The 15,326-nt window shown below is 44.8% G+C and overlaps 1 long non-coding RNA gene across 1 annotated transcript; it reads left to right on the top strand.

The window, feature by feature from the left end:
• Positions 1-855: 855 nt before the first annotated feature.
• On the top strand, positions 856-14,889 carry LOC107321583 (uncharacterized). The gene is made up of 2 exons (XR_001558602.3): positions 856-1,253; positions 12,760-14,889. It is a non-coding gene; the product is annotated as an uncharacterized LOC107321583 (long non-coding RNA).
• The last annotated feature ends 437 nt before the right edge of the window (positions 14,890-15,326 follow it).

The following is a 15,326-nucleotide window of genomic DNA, read 5'->3' as shown; positions in this document are numbered from 1 at the left end:
GGTCCATCATGGCTGTGAAGTGAGGGACAAGGTCCCATGAAATTCGTTGGGTCAGCAATGGTGGACACACAACTCATCCATGCGGGCTTACCCTCAAGTTTTCCTCTACTAGTGAAATACTTCTGGATTTCATGTCAGCCTTCCCTGCCAAGGGTTTTCATTCTCCTAAGAGAGCAGAGAAGTAATGGCATCATCCTAAGAGATGGGAATTGGGAACTTGTTTACTGGGGGCAGACAGGGTCTGTGTGCAGGCTGCAGAGGTACTGGGTGCTCAGGGCTGGGCAGGGCCACAGAGGTGGTGATTTAACTCTCTTAGATGGCCACATCTGCCATCAATGTACTGTAACCATGGACAGTAGATGGGGGAACAGAAAGGGGCAGCCTGTTTCTCCCCTGGCAGGAGCTCAGATTCCCTTCAGCCACACTCAGCCAGCAGTGCTGTGTCTCACTGGCCTTGCCTATGCCTGGCATTTACTCTAGTCCATCTTGCAGGCACACTTCCATGCCGGGTGTGTGGTTTGCTCAGTCTGTGCTAATTACGCCCTTGACATATGCAGCAAAACTGCTTGTGTCTATAACAGCACAGAGGTGAAGGAGGTTAATTAACTCAGAGAAAGGAAGCTGAGTGTCCCTACATAACACCCCCTTCCATATGCATTAGTTTTGAAGCCTGGAGACACTGTTTAACCAAACACAGCCCATGACTTACTAACTTTATGGTTTCCTCCCTCTCTTCCCTGTGTTACCAATGCTGCATAGATGGATGGGGCTGAAGCTAGTGAAAAGATCACAGAAACAGCAGCCACTTCTGGGAAGATATCTCCTCATGGACAAGTGATCAGCCTTTCCCCCACAGTACTGGTGCTAGGCTGCAGAGAACAAGACACAGCACACTCTTCTGGCTGCTCCAGCTTGTGGCAGCCCTCACTGCACCCACTGTGATGGGAATTGCAGTGCCCATCCTTCACTTCAAGCCTGCATTCCTCCTCCCCACTCCCAGCTTCCATCAGCATCCTGCAAGTGCTGTCCTTCCCTTTTGGCCTACTGGCAAGGAACAAGGAACAAGTCCATCCTGGCATGTAACCACTGTGCAGAGCAGCTGCCATCCCCAGCCCCAGCACCCTGCAGACAGACCTTCTTTGGAGCCATGCATGGTGTGTTTTTGGTTGCGGAGTTCATCCTAGAAATGCATCGGTTTGGGAATTCCTACAGCCACGTGGGACCTGATTGGATAATGAAAATCTCATCTGCAGGTAAGAAGCATCACTTTGCCATACAGTATGATCACATGCACAAATACAACATGGACGTGCCTAGGTTGAGCTGTGTGTGCATTTCTTGGCGACTAAATGTGAGTGAAGGAGCAGCTTGGCAGAGTCAAAGCTGCTTGGCAAGCAGGCCCCTGACTTCTGCTTTCTGTTAACATCCAATCTTGAAGGACTCACTGTCCTTCCTCCTCTTCTTCACCCCTTTCACCCCCTCCCTCCCCCCCTCTTCTCTGCACACCTTATCTATTACGGCTGTAAATCCTTTGCAGCCAGCCCCGCTGTCTCTCTGTTTGCACAGCACCTTGTGCAGCGGGTCTTATAGGTGCTGCTGGAATATCAACAGCAATACAACTTTAATTATAAACCCTGCCAGGAGATGGACAGCACAAGCGTCCAGGTTTGTGTCTCAATCAAGAGACTCCACAGGGGCCACCTTCTCGGTGCAGCCCCATTTTAGTGTCTCAATCGGGCAGCTGGTAAGAGAGACTAGTTATGCTCCTCTCTTTCTGCTGTCAGTAATTATAGGTCTCCCAGGAAAACTGGCCTGAGAGTGGAAATTTCATAAAGGTTTTAAAAGGTTTTATTAGAAGGGATTTGGTTCCTGTGCAATTATTAGTTTAACAAGGCACTTTGCTCACCTTCTGCAATAGAACTGTTATTGATCACACTGCAAAAGGAAGACCTAGTGAAAAATCACAGAGAGAGAAGCATGCTCTCTATATAGATGAGAGGTATACCAGTGTGTATTTATATAGTCACTGGAAATGACCTGAATGTGTGCACAGATATACCTAGCTCTATATGCACATATATACATACATACCGTGGGTTGAAAAATCTAGTAGGTATTGATTATATTGATGTGTCTGTCCTATTGGGATATATTCATCTTATTCACAGTCAGCAATTAATAACATGGGCTGATAATCTGAGGACTGAAGGTACCTGCAGGCATCAGACAGCCTGGAAACCATCAGCTTTCTACTGCTTACTGTCCTTCTTGCTCTTTCAGCCACCTCTGCCTCCTAAAAAGACCAAGTGGCACAGAGTGGGCTTAGGGATGCAGTCCTGTAGAAACGGAGGCTCACATTCGTGGTCAGAGGCAGGGATAGCAGAGCTGCAGAGAGTCAGAAGGTGAGGCTCTTCCCGTGACAAATGTCACGTACAGAAATTGTGATTATTCCTTTTCATTTGCAAATTTTGCTGATGCTCGTGATCCAGAATTTGATCAGAAAGGATTCTGGAGGAAGGGTTTGGCAGGGCCTGGAAAACAGCTGTAAACATCTGACTCCCTTCAGAACCACTTATTGCCTTAGCTGCAAATTCCTGCTCTGATTTCCTGACCTGGGCTGTCCCTTTTGTGTGCCTTCCCCATCCAGCAAGTGCCTGGTGCTCCCAGCTCCGCATCTTTCCCCTCTGGATGGCAGCCTGGTACCAGCAGCCCTCTGCAAAGGCTCTGACTCATGGTTGTGCTGAGCACCTGCTTGGTAAAGGCAGGAGGGGATAAAGCAACTTAGAAAGGAAGAGATAGAAATCTTTGCTGCTTGCTGATGCTAAACTAGCTCCATTTGCAGAACAGCAGGACTGGGTCCAGGTAGGCTGTATCAGTCCTATGGTCTTTCTCACGTGAAAACTGGAGTAATGGAAAGATAGAAGGAGCAAAATGCTATTGAAAACTGTGCTGGTACAGAGGGAGGGGATGGATGCAGCTCGTGCCTAGCCTGATATCTGTTCCCATGTACCCCAGCAGGCAATGCCTCGTGACATGTGGGGATGGAGGCAGTTCTTTGGCCAGCAAATCCATCACCACTCATTCCCATGGCACTGGGCTTTTCCCCTTTCACCTCTTTTCCTCCCTGCTCATGCACATCTCTCCTGCAGCAGGCAACTCAGTCTGTTTACAGAGCAGGAAAGCTAATAGAAACCAGGCAGAATTCAAGCCTCCCCGGGACTGCTTTACACACTGACAAAATCATTCTTTCCTCCCTGCGTTAAATATTCATGGCACTCAGATTTTTAGATATAAGGTACATTTTGTTTCTAAATGCATTCATCCAAAATAGGCTCCTCAGCACTGAAGTTTTCCACCCACCTTCAGAGAAAAAAATAATAGGGTGTGTGCCCCAAAAGTAATACAGTCTGACTTCATTTCCATCATGTCTCTTTTGGGGGTTGTTTTGATCTGGGAGCAATTTTGCTGTGATATTTATGGTCTGAACTGCTATTTGTACAATGTCAGCTTCTGTGTACACGTGAGTGTGTGTCCCTTGTACAAATAACACGTCAACATCTCCATGCTTCCCAGCCCGTAGTTAAACCCATAAAACAAGATGCTTTAACAAAAGCCCCATATATTGCTGCCATTCCGAATATTTGTAATTTTGAGACAATATTTACATAGACTGTTAAGGCTAAGCTCCTGGGCCCACTGACAGATCACAGGCAGCTGAAAGCACGATCTGTGTGCTGCAGTTTAGTACTAAGCAGGGAAAGAAAAGGGGGGGAAAAAAAGCCAAAAATACAAGCCAGATGAAAAAGAGCAGGATTATGTATTAACAGACACATAAAGCAAACAGCAGAGAGAGAACCGAGTGAAAAATCATTTTATACAAAGCAATGCTGGAAGAGAACTGCATTTAGGCAGGAGATTCCAGGGAGGTGTTTGCAAGTGGGGCATCATCTGTGTCCATATCCCCACCTTTTTATTGCAAAGTAATGGCAAGATTTTTCAAAGACCTCAACTCCAGAGCTGAGATATGATCAATTCCTCCTTCATGAAAACGTCAATAACAAACTATCAGAAATGTGGTGCTCTGCTCAGATTTGCTGTTCATTGTGGTCTTGTTGTTGTTTAAAAGCCCGGCAATGTTACGAGTTCACGTTGGTTTCATTCTCTGGAATTGATCTGTGCGTACACAGTGGACAAATTGAGATATTGCAAAAATCTGGGGGGGAGAAAAAAGACATCCATCCACTGCTCTTTGCTTTTTGAAGAAGAAAGTGGTTTGGAACTATGGCACAGGAAAGCTGACAGTATCACATAGTGCCAGCCTTGTCTTAGCCTACCCATGTTCTTGTCTCATCCACCCCTGCTTCTTATGTATTAAACAAGGGTGGCATGAGGGCTAGGAGATAAACTCCTGTGCTGACAAACAACTAAGGAAATTCCCATCTCTTGCTCCTTGCAGACATCTTCTGTGGCTCTGAGCAGAAGGGCTGATTCCCATGGCAGGAGACTTGGTCAGCGTACAAAACCAGGAAGAACAATGTGATTTCAGGGTCTGGAAACAGAAGCAAAGAGGGAAGAGATGTCAACCTGAGCACTTTAAGAACTAGGCTATCCTGGAGCTGGGTCCAAACAAAACAACAGGGGAAATATGATGGTGTTTCTGCCCACTGGGCAAGATCCATCAAATTGCAGTGCAGGATCAGTGGGGTATAAAAAGTCATCATGATCCATGCCACAGAAACCACAATCAAATTAGCACTAATTGTAAATTGCAGCTGAGAGACCAAGGACTGAATGGGGCATGAAGACCGTACTCCACATTCTCCTCAGGGCTCTCAAATCAGCACTTACATTAAAAAGAGAGTAACTCTTCTCTCCAAGTTCTTACATATTTTAGAATCCGAGAGGCAGTCATATCACACCCCCATGCAGGGAATGGTGTTTCATCAATATTATGCATCTGCAGTGTGGTGGAAAGCCCCAGCCTGAAGTCTCACTGAAGTAGGTGCTGTACAAAGTCATCATTTCTTTCCAAATAAGCTCACAGCCCACACACAGAACCAACTGCACCACGCATCAGCGGTGTTTCTTTTTTTACTTTTCATGGTTTCCATCAGATTTGGTTTAAAGCAAAATGCTCCCGGTGTGCAAGGCCACAAAAAGAGTTGTGTAGCTTCTAGTACATCTGACCTCCTCCTCGTAGTCCCCAAGCTTATAAAAGGAGGGAATGACCCCTATTAAAGACACATCATTCCAGAGACAAAAGGCTTTGGAGGACAAGGCAATTTGATTTAAGCTTGCTTCCTGTTCAGGGCAGTCCTCACCATTTTCCTGGGTTATTTACCGGCAGTAAACCATCACCTGGTGTTTGATGCCTATCTTCCATGAGGCTCTGAGTCCTGCTGTGATTTCCACCTACACATCCCTTCATTGGAAGCCACTGAGTATTTCCTTTCAGTGGGCTGACATCACCGGCAAATAAAGTGGATCTTATTTCTACTTTGAGTTTCTCTGGCTCTGTCTCCTAACCCTTTGTTCTCTATGTACCTTTTTCTGAGACAACAAGGAGGTTGGCCAGTTACCAGTCTGAATTTGCTCCCTATGACAACGCTCACACACTAAAATCTACAATTCCACTTCCTTCATGTTTCAGATCATCCTCGTGGGAGGCCAAATCCCCTCTAATGTGTACAGCTTTTATGGCCCTCATCCCAGGCTATTTGTCTACCTTTCCTCTAATGCCAACTCATCTCAAACATTGGGAAAGGTTGCCCATTTCCTTTCTTCCCTGTTTCTGCAATAGCACCACACTCACTCTTCTGCTGGATACCCTGCTGGCACTCTCATGGTATGGAATCTGCCTTTATATACTAAGGTAAAACCTGCTAAGCTCCAAGTTACACTCATGGACGTCATTGATGTGTCTGTTTCCAGAGGGAAAAGCAGTAGGTCTGTTCTAACTTACAGAGATAGCAATGAAACTGGCTTCTATATGAGGTAGGTTTCACCGTAAGAGGGAGCAGAGGCAAAATGAACTCATTACTGCTTTCACCAGTGCTAGGCATTAAAAGAATTTAACTGTTTTAGTGCAATTGGCCTTTTTCGTTATGTATACAGCCTCCATGATGGACGAGTCGTTAAAAAATAAATACAGAAGTAATGATGGTAGCAATCACAGAAAGCAATTTTCAGATATAATAAAGAGTCTCCTGGATGCGTACAGCCTGTGCTACGCTATTGATTTCTTCTTTTCTTTATTGCACTTCACTCCTCTCAGTTCACCGAAGCCCCAACCCTGGTGCTGCCTCGCCTGCCCGCCAACAGCTCTGACGAGCAGCCATGAATTATTAACATGCAGGAGCCCTTTAATTGGATGAGCTGTAATTAATAATTTATTGGAGGTGCTTGTAGAGGGAAGGAGGGAGGGAAAATGAGGAAGATGCTGTTGCTGAGAGTTGGGCCTGGGAGCAAGTGAGAAGCGGAGATATTCTACTTACAGTTCCCAGAGTGATTACCGTGTGCTTGCTTGCAAGAAAACTGGGGATCAGTTAGCAAATATCAGCCCAGGAGAATGTGACAGGCTTGGGGAAATGTGACTCAAAACTTGCAGTGCTCTCAGCCTGTGGAATATATGGCACCATGTCTGGAGTTTGCAACATGGGGAACTCACAGCAGGACAGAGCTCCACGATGCGCCTGTCTCCTCCTGTGTTCTCAGCCCTGGCACCTCCTTCCTGCTGTGACTTCCCTCCCTGTGGAGGATACTGGAGCAAAGAGGAGTAAGCATGAGGGAGTGAAACTGCTGGGCTCCCATACCACCTCTCATACAGCTTTCAGGACTCCAACAACAAATGAATACCATTCTGCTGTGTACTGCCTTGCTGGCTTCCAGCTGACAAGCAAGGCCACAGACCATTAATGTTAATTAATATTTACATTACGGTTGTGCCTGGAGGGCTCAATCAGATTCAGGTCCCCAGTGTGTGACACATCCTACAAACATATTGAGGATCGGGTCCCCTCTTGTGCTACTTGCTATACAAGCATATACAAAGACACATTCCTCTGCCTATAAAGAATCTTTGGCTTTTCATACCTTGTATTTTTATGGCTTCAGTAAAGAAACTCAGAAAGCTATTAAAAAACAAAACAACATGAAGAAAATAGGAAATGCAAAGCAAGATTGGGTGCATTGGGAGTTGCAGGAATGACGATTTCTGATCATTTTCTTTACTGAGCCCCTAATGTTCAGATAAAACAAGCGTAACAACCCTGGCACCCAGAGATCCTTGCTGGATGTGAGGCAGGGACAGGTTACTGGGTCATTTAGCCACTTCAGAATACACATCATTGCCAAATTGCTCATGACTGTCCCTGCTGTGACCCTATAAAGTATGTGACCAAAACTGCTCTTCCTGAAACTCATCCCATGCCTTCATGATTTCAGTATGCCCAAAGACCTGAAAATCTGCCACACCATTTGTGGAGAATGAGGCTGTTTTGCCCTCTGTGACTCATCGACAACCTTTCTTTGGGAATGAACACACAAAGAGTTTGTCAAATTTGTGCCATGTTGAGGAAGCTGTGGGAGCATCGACAGTGCCCATTCCAATTTCACAGGCTCCTAGAATCACAGAGAGCTTTGGGCTGGAAGGGACTTTGAAGGAGCACCCATCACAGGCAGGGACACACAGCCCCACATCAACTTGTTCTGCTCAATACTTTGATGCTGTGCTTTTCCTCTCAGAAATAAAACAGCCAAGCTGGTGTGTGGAGTCAGTTTTCTCTTCCCACATCCACCTGGGACATCTTTCCTCAGCATTTGCCACACCACTCTTGCTTCATCCAATCTGTGCATCTTCCACCTACTCTCTTGTGTCTTTAATTAACCTATATTGTACCTCTAAGCACAGGCTTGGAGCCAGAGTAATAAGTAATTTGCATAGCCTTGTGAGTGTAGATCTGCTCTAAATCTCAAACCTCCTTCTCCTCCAGGTTTCCTCTGTGAAATAAAGGTAAGCATGGCAACATCTGTATTCTGGCTCAGCTGCTTCCATTAGCAAGCTGGGCAGGTGGGGCCAGGCTTTCACCCTCTCCCATCTGCTACAGGGACGTAACAAGGCTTTGATTCACTGAAGGGCTCGTTCTCCAATGAAAAATACCTGAAAGTGAGCACATCTACCAGGAGCCTTAAAGATAAACAGGGCCTTAAATCCTTTGCTGAACTAAAGCGTAAACAAATGCGTGGACCTCCAGGCTCTAAGGATCAGGTCTGGCAGAGAGGTTCGAGGGAGATTAGTTCTTATCTGTCCCAAACGGTCTAAGTAATAATACAGCTCTTATATTATAAGCTGCTCCCAAGGGTAGGCCAGCCAATATTACATGAATACAAGACATGAGCAATGCCTTGCTCTTTCATTGCCTCTGATTTTCCTGCAACTCCAGATATCATTGCATCAGAAGATACTCTCATTTTATTTGTTCTAGAATTATTGACCATACAGATTAACAATTTGGCTGGAAGAGATCTGAGTTCTTTAAAGTTTCCCAATTCTGTGGTGTTGTTTTGTTTTTTTGTGTTTGTTTTTTTTCTTTTTGAAGGTTTAATCCCACAAACTCCACTGTGGGGGCAACCAGATTGAGATTTGAACAAGGGGCTGAGGATGAGGAATCTGAGATGGATTTCTCTTGCAGAAGGAATTCAATCTCCGTGTGTCTCAGTTTCCCCAGTTGTTCACGTGCTGTCAGAAAATCATCTCCCATCTTCTCAGTGGGAGTCTGAGCCTTAATGAAAAGGTTCCATGCCCTGCAAATGAGAACCACTATATGGCCACTCAGAGCCTTAATGTTGTTATTGGAATACCAGGGGGACCAGTTCAGATCAGAGTATCATCTTTAAGAGAGTGATGTGGAATCCCTCTGCTCCTGCAGGTTAACAGCTGACCTTTTAATGCTACATCTGCACAGTATGATGCGGTGCAAATGTGTTGATCATTTAATATGGTAAACACAGGATGAGTTTGGTAGAAAATGATGTTCTTTCAGCTGTGACCCAATGTCTATTCCACTCCTTTCCTTTTTAGCAGTAAGCAGGCTAAGGCTATGCAAGGCTGGGTTAAGGATTCCCCTGAGCCAAAAGTGTGGCCACACAAACACTTTCTCCTGTGTAAAAGCTAATTAAAAAACTCTTGCCTCTGGCTGCCCTCTGGTTGCAACTCTTCACCCCCTCACCTGTACATTTATCTGGGGGTTATGCTGCAAACCACTTCACAGAAACGATCCCTGCTTAAAAACCACCAAACCTCAGTCACTCACACTCTGGTCGTTTCAGGAAAGAAACCCTTTGTAAAAAGGACATTGCCAATGCACAGCATGGATCTAAATGCTCTTGTCTAGAGTCCTGCCTGTCCCTTGTTCTGCTCCTGGTTGGGAAATGTGCCCAGACAAAGCAGATCTTCTTGATATTTGTGTGCAGATAGGCAGCGTGCCTCCAGAAGTAAATTTCAGACTGCTCATGCAAAAAGAAGTTCCTGCAGGCATCTGCAAATGAACAGCAGGAGATGAATGCCCCAGGAGTGCCTCTGCTTTGTGGGGTGATATGTAATCCATTACACAGGCTTCTTTCATGGACATTTTCCCCATCCACATACAGTGTTGATGTTACTCGGTAGCTTATGGCTACGAGGGATGTACTGGCTGATAAAAGATGGAGTTTTCCTCCAGGTGATGATGTACAGGATCTATTCCTCCTTTCATAAGATAGGAGCTATAATGAATGGGTTTGGCTTGGCTGATCCATCACTGGGCAGAGTGTGACACTAGCTCTGGGGCAGCAGTCAGTCTGATGCAGGGGAGTCTGTGTGGCTCTGGGCCCTGTTGCTGCCCACTGGGACAAGCCTCATCAGTTATGTTCAGCTTGGGAATGGGAGATTACCAGTAATGTCCACAGCTGAGGCCAAACTGTCCTCGTGCCACAAGAGCCACAGTCCCCAGATTGCAAGTTCAAGGGGACGGATCTGAATCTCAGGCTGCCCTTTTTGTAAGCAGACCAGACTCTGAGCTCGGATTGCTCTGAAATCACATCACTTATTGCAACAGGTGATGCTTGGGACCTTCTTCATTCTCTTTACGAAGCCCCAATTTCTGGAACCAAATGCTATGAGATAGCTGGCTTGCTGGCTGAAAGGATAGATGGATGGACAGACAGATGAAAGGAAGGAAGGATAGACGGATGAATGGATGGATGGATGGATGGATGGATGGATGGATGGATGGATGGATGGATGGATGGATGGATGGATGGATGGAACAGCTTGTCTTCAGGAGTGACTTCTGCCCAAATAAAAGCATATACTGAGAGTGACTAAGCAATTCAGTACCAAGGGGATATTGTTTCATACTATGAACCATCTCTCCATTTGGAACACCCATAGTACATGTGTGCTTCATTACAACTAGAACTGTCTAAGTGGGGTGTGAAGAAATATGCAACAATTAGCAGAGAGAAAGAGACAAAGGAGAAGGGCAAGACCTTCCAAATATGCGCCTTTCCCAGTGACTGTAGGCATCATCACAAAAAATAGAACCATCCCATTGCAAGGCAGCAAAAAGAGATGACAGTTTTAATTGAGCTAAGCCTAAGCTGGGTGTCTTTGCTCTGATTTAAATTTCACCCACCTTGGTCCAAACAGCTTGGTTCCCATCCCAGTAGACCCCTTTCAAAGGGAAGCAATGTGGTCCCAAATCACTCCCTGGAAATGAGGATGGAATTGCTCATATACATGCATACGAGAAAGAAGTTTCAGCAGCTCATCATAATACCGAATGTGGAAAAGAAAAGACTCGATCCACTGAAGCTTCAGTAGCATGAACAGAGTTCATTTCTCTTCAGCCCTGGGGAGTGAAATGTATTCTGCTCACACAGGCCACTTCAGCATCTTTTTTTGTTTTTTATCTTTCCAACGTAGGAGAACAAATTTAACAATGAGATTCCGTTTCTGTTTCCTACATGTGGAATAATTAAATTTGCATCTCACTCTGTAGTTGGATCTGCTGTTTGAAGAGGAATGTATCAATTGGACATGAGCCCAATGTGTTCTGCTCTGCAAATAAGGCAGTCTGCAAAAAAACAAGGCATAATCTCTCACCCAGGCAATAATCACAGGAAAATCATCCCTCACTGACAACTCTCTTCAGGGCTTGATTCATATTCTTGCTGGTCCAAGAGCATGAAGGAGAGGGTGTAAAAGGAGAAAACTTTTGCCATCTCCTTGTGGCAACCTTCAACAGAAAAGATGTGGGTTCCAGATACAAGACTGAATGTTACAGATGCAGTCATCAGGCAGAGTTCTGATCTCCTGCAGGCAGGTTTCACAGTACAAAATCCCTCACCCGCTGACATAAGACCCTTTCAAAGCCCATAGAAACCATGGGAAACATTCCCAATGATTTCGATCGAGTTTGCACAAGGCCAATGGAGATAGATTTTCAGTAGAACTACGGGTCTCGTTATCAGCAGTTTGTTACCTGTGGAAGGCCTTGATGCTCAGCACTGTGTGCTAAATCATTCAGGAAAAAAGAAAAAAACAACCATTTTTGCCATCCTCCATTCGCTAACAGATATCCACTCACTTCCCACGATCATCAGGCTTTCAAGTAAGTCTCCCTATCATTTCCTCCCTTCCCCATATATAGTGCAATTCTTCCTTTGCTTTCTCCACACCAGACACTTTCTGAGGCCATTCTTTTGTCCAGGAGGGAAGGAAAATGTCGGAGCAGGAAGAGAAGACACAAACTGTTGAAAACATTTTGGATCTGGTACGGCTGGAAATGAATAGAAGTTTAATTCAATCAATCAGAGAGTCAAACTGCACCTGCCCCAGTTCATCTGAAACTCTTCAGATTAAATACCTTATTCTAAGTGGAAATTAATTGAGTTTGTCGAATGCTTCCTACTGCATTAAACACACTCTAGGTCAGGAAAAGAAGAGAAATAAAGACAATAACAATCTTTTATAATTGAAAGGCTTTTAGCGAAGCTGGCTGAAGCTTTTGATTTTCCTCTCTCTAATGCCCTTCCGTATAAGCCTCCATTTGAAATGCATCTTGCTGGAGACAGCTTTGATTTGCCTGTCACAGGTACATGGACAGGCAGCTGTAGTGGGCTGCAGGTCCAGCTCAGCCAGCCCAGCAGACTGCCACTTGACTTACTTAGTCTGCGTGGTGGGGATGGGTTGGCTGTTGGACCTGGTGATCTTAGAGGTCTTTTCCAACTGTAATGACTTTGGGATTCTGTGGCATTTGTTTGAAGTGCCACCCAGGACAGCTGCAGCTATATGGAGCAATGGAATGCTGCATTGGCTCTGCATGCACGAAGTCATGCATGGAAAGTAATAGTTGTAAATCTCAGGTGGGAGCTCCCTCTCACATGCTCCCTCCCTTCCTTGCTCTTGCACACTCATTCTTCCTCCTCTCTCCTCCCTGCTTTATCTCTCCCGTTCTCTTGCATACCTGAGCTGAATCTAATGAAGATGCATAAAAAATGTTTCCATTCTCTGAAATGCAATCCATCAACACACACTTCATATATATTGTGCAGAAACGAATCCATTTCAGCCAGGAAGGCTGATAAATCAATTTAAGTGGAAGATTTTTGACAGTTTAATTCAAATTAAGTCTACTTTGTTCAATTAGAGGGTAGCTGGAGGGGCGGTGGTGGAAACAAACAGGATTGCTAAAACAAAAACTGCATTTTTTTTCTCAGGCTGAAGCCATCTGTGGACCATTTTACTTGAAGCAGGGACAGAAACATACTAATTAAGACACAATCAGTGACCAGCAAATTACTTGTTTTTAAAGCCTAATCCTTATTTGCATGATATCCCTACCTGCTTCTGAGCAAGCTGCAACAGTGCTGGCAGTGTTTAAGAGGAATAGCGAGGAGGAGATAGAAGAGATGGGCAAGGTCCTTCTGCAGTCAGGCTGGTGGTTGCTACAATGTCCCTGCAAGTCTGCTGCAAGCATCAGTACCCAGCATTTCCTGGAAGGATATCTTGGAATCTTGGAAGACATCACGGGTATCTCTGAAGATAATATTTCTTGGCAAGTATCTTGGGAGAACTGCAGTAAAATGAGCTGTAAAAAAACCCCTCCCCAGTGCTAGACCACCATGTGTCTCAGAGATACACTCCAGTGGGTCAAACTCTCATGCAGCTTTTGTTTGGCACACAGGCACAGATGCTACAGTCGACCACCAGGGAGTGCCAATTCCTTAATTGCCCACACAGATTTTCCTTACACTACCATAGACAAGCATGCAACCACAGTTTGTTTGGATATCCCGTCTGTTTTGTGGTATGTTCCTAAAAAACACCAACTTGCTCACAGCTGAGATGCTTGCTGACAGCTTGGATCTATTAAGGCTCATGAGATGTGGACGTTCCGCTAACGGGATTCAATTCAGCCAAGTTACCTCTTGTGTTCCCTACAGCTTGGTGAGTCAGCTCTGAATTCCCAGTGATCTGGGTTAAGAGAGATGTCGAATCCCAGATGTTTCAACACCTGAGAAATCTGTGTTTTACTGATTATTGAGCAATACATTTAAAAAGTGAATGACAGACCTGGAAAGCAGCATCTGCTTTTTCACTTCCTAACATATTTTCTTAGCCAAACTGAGGTTTTCAAGTTCACAGTGCAAAATGAAACTGAATTTCATCCAAGTTTTCAGACTCGCTAATGCTTTTCACATTCAGATTGGCAAAAAAAAATAAAGCCCAATTCTTTTTTTTTTCAACAGTTTTGCAAATCTGAGTCCTTGTCACCAACAGATGGAAAAACAAAGATTCCACAATTAGAAAGATAAAGTAATCCATGGGATTTTGGTGGGTTTTTCTTCCCGCTGTCTTGCTCAGAAGAGGGGAGAGGCGAGGAAATGTGCTTTTTCTCCTGATAAATGATCTCTTCAAAGAAATGGGATTCCTTTGTGCAAGGAGAAGAATCTGAGTCCTGAAAGAACATCTAGAACCAGACAGAAATTACAAGAGTCATTACTGAGAAATGGAGTGGATTCATCGGCTTTAGCAGGTGTGAAGCAACTTCACTTCCTTGTTATCAGCTGGCCGATACCTGAATAACTCAGGCCTCAAGAATAGCAAAGCTTTTCATTTGGGCTTCCATAAGAACAAGGGAAGGTGCTTGTGGAGGTGAAGACTTTAGTCCAAAATAACAACAGCAGCATTTCCCCTGTACAATGCCTGCCAAGGGAACAGGAGCAGGAGGAAACAAGAGGATGGCCAATTGTTGGCAATAAAGCATTTTTCCCCACCATTTCCCCGCCAACCCCCAAAGAATGGATTGTTTGCAAAACAGACCCTTTTTTTCTGTGGAACTGTTTTTACTTTTCTCACCTGCATGTGTGCACAGAGGGGAAAAAAAAAGATGATCAAAGCACGGTAATTTAAACCATTTCCCATACAGCAAAACAAGCTAACAACTGCTCACATGAATCCTTGGTAAAGAACTACTTTAAGAAAGTAAAGTACACTGTCATATGGGAAGCTGGTTTGGTGGATGCATAGTTAATAAGATGGCCGAACCAACATGAAAAGGAAAAGAGACCTTTGGCACATGGCAGGGTTCATATTTCCATGTGTATCTGTCTTGCAGAGCAGCAGGACAGGCTGTAAATCACCTGCTGCCATCCCCAGGTTGGAGGGCATCTCTTCTCACCCCTGGAGAAGAGCCACTCTCTGGAGCTTCAGTTTCACTTGCAGACCTCTGCAGTCTGGAAGTGCCAGACCTCAGCAAACCCAGCCTGGGTTTGATGCACTTCTTTCAAATAAATTTATGGCCCTATAAATGGTGAATTATTGTGTATAATAAAGAGCAGAACAGATTTGACTGGTATCCAATTTAATAATTACTTGAGTAACTCAATCATTTTCAGATATGTGGCTTCAGTGTCTGTAGACCTTGAGGACCTGCTTGGAGCATTGGGCAAACAGCATTTTTTACTGTTCAGTTGCTGAACCCATCCTTCCCAGGCTGCACATAACTCAGGAATGTCTCAAAACTTCATGAAGAGTTTGTTCAACTTTGGACTATTTGTGTCAACTTGGATGTGGAGAAGGATGCACAAAGGCCATGCACCTGCACTTTCTCATCTTTGGAGCCCTCCCCTCTGGCCAGTTATGAGAAAAGCCTGCTGCTGTGCTCTGATAAATAATTCATTTAAAACCCCCACTAATGCCAGCAACTACACAACTTAACTCCCAGATGTTTCAAGGTCCATGCTATTTCTTGATGGGCACTGGAAATAGTTCTCCTCCAGTA

This window comes from Coturnix japonica, chromosome 21 (assembly GCF_054131305.1).
Source record: "Coturnix japonica strain WE chromosome 21, WE-NBRP24, whole genome shotgun sequence".
NCBI lineage: Eukaryota > Metazoa > Chordata > Aves > Galliformes > Phasianidae > Coturnix > Coturnix japonica.
The sequence above is the reverse complement of the archived record's forward strand: the minus strand, read 5'-3'. Positions and strand labels throughout refer to the sequence as shown.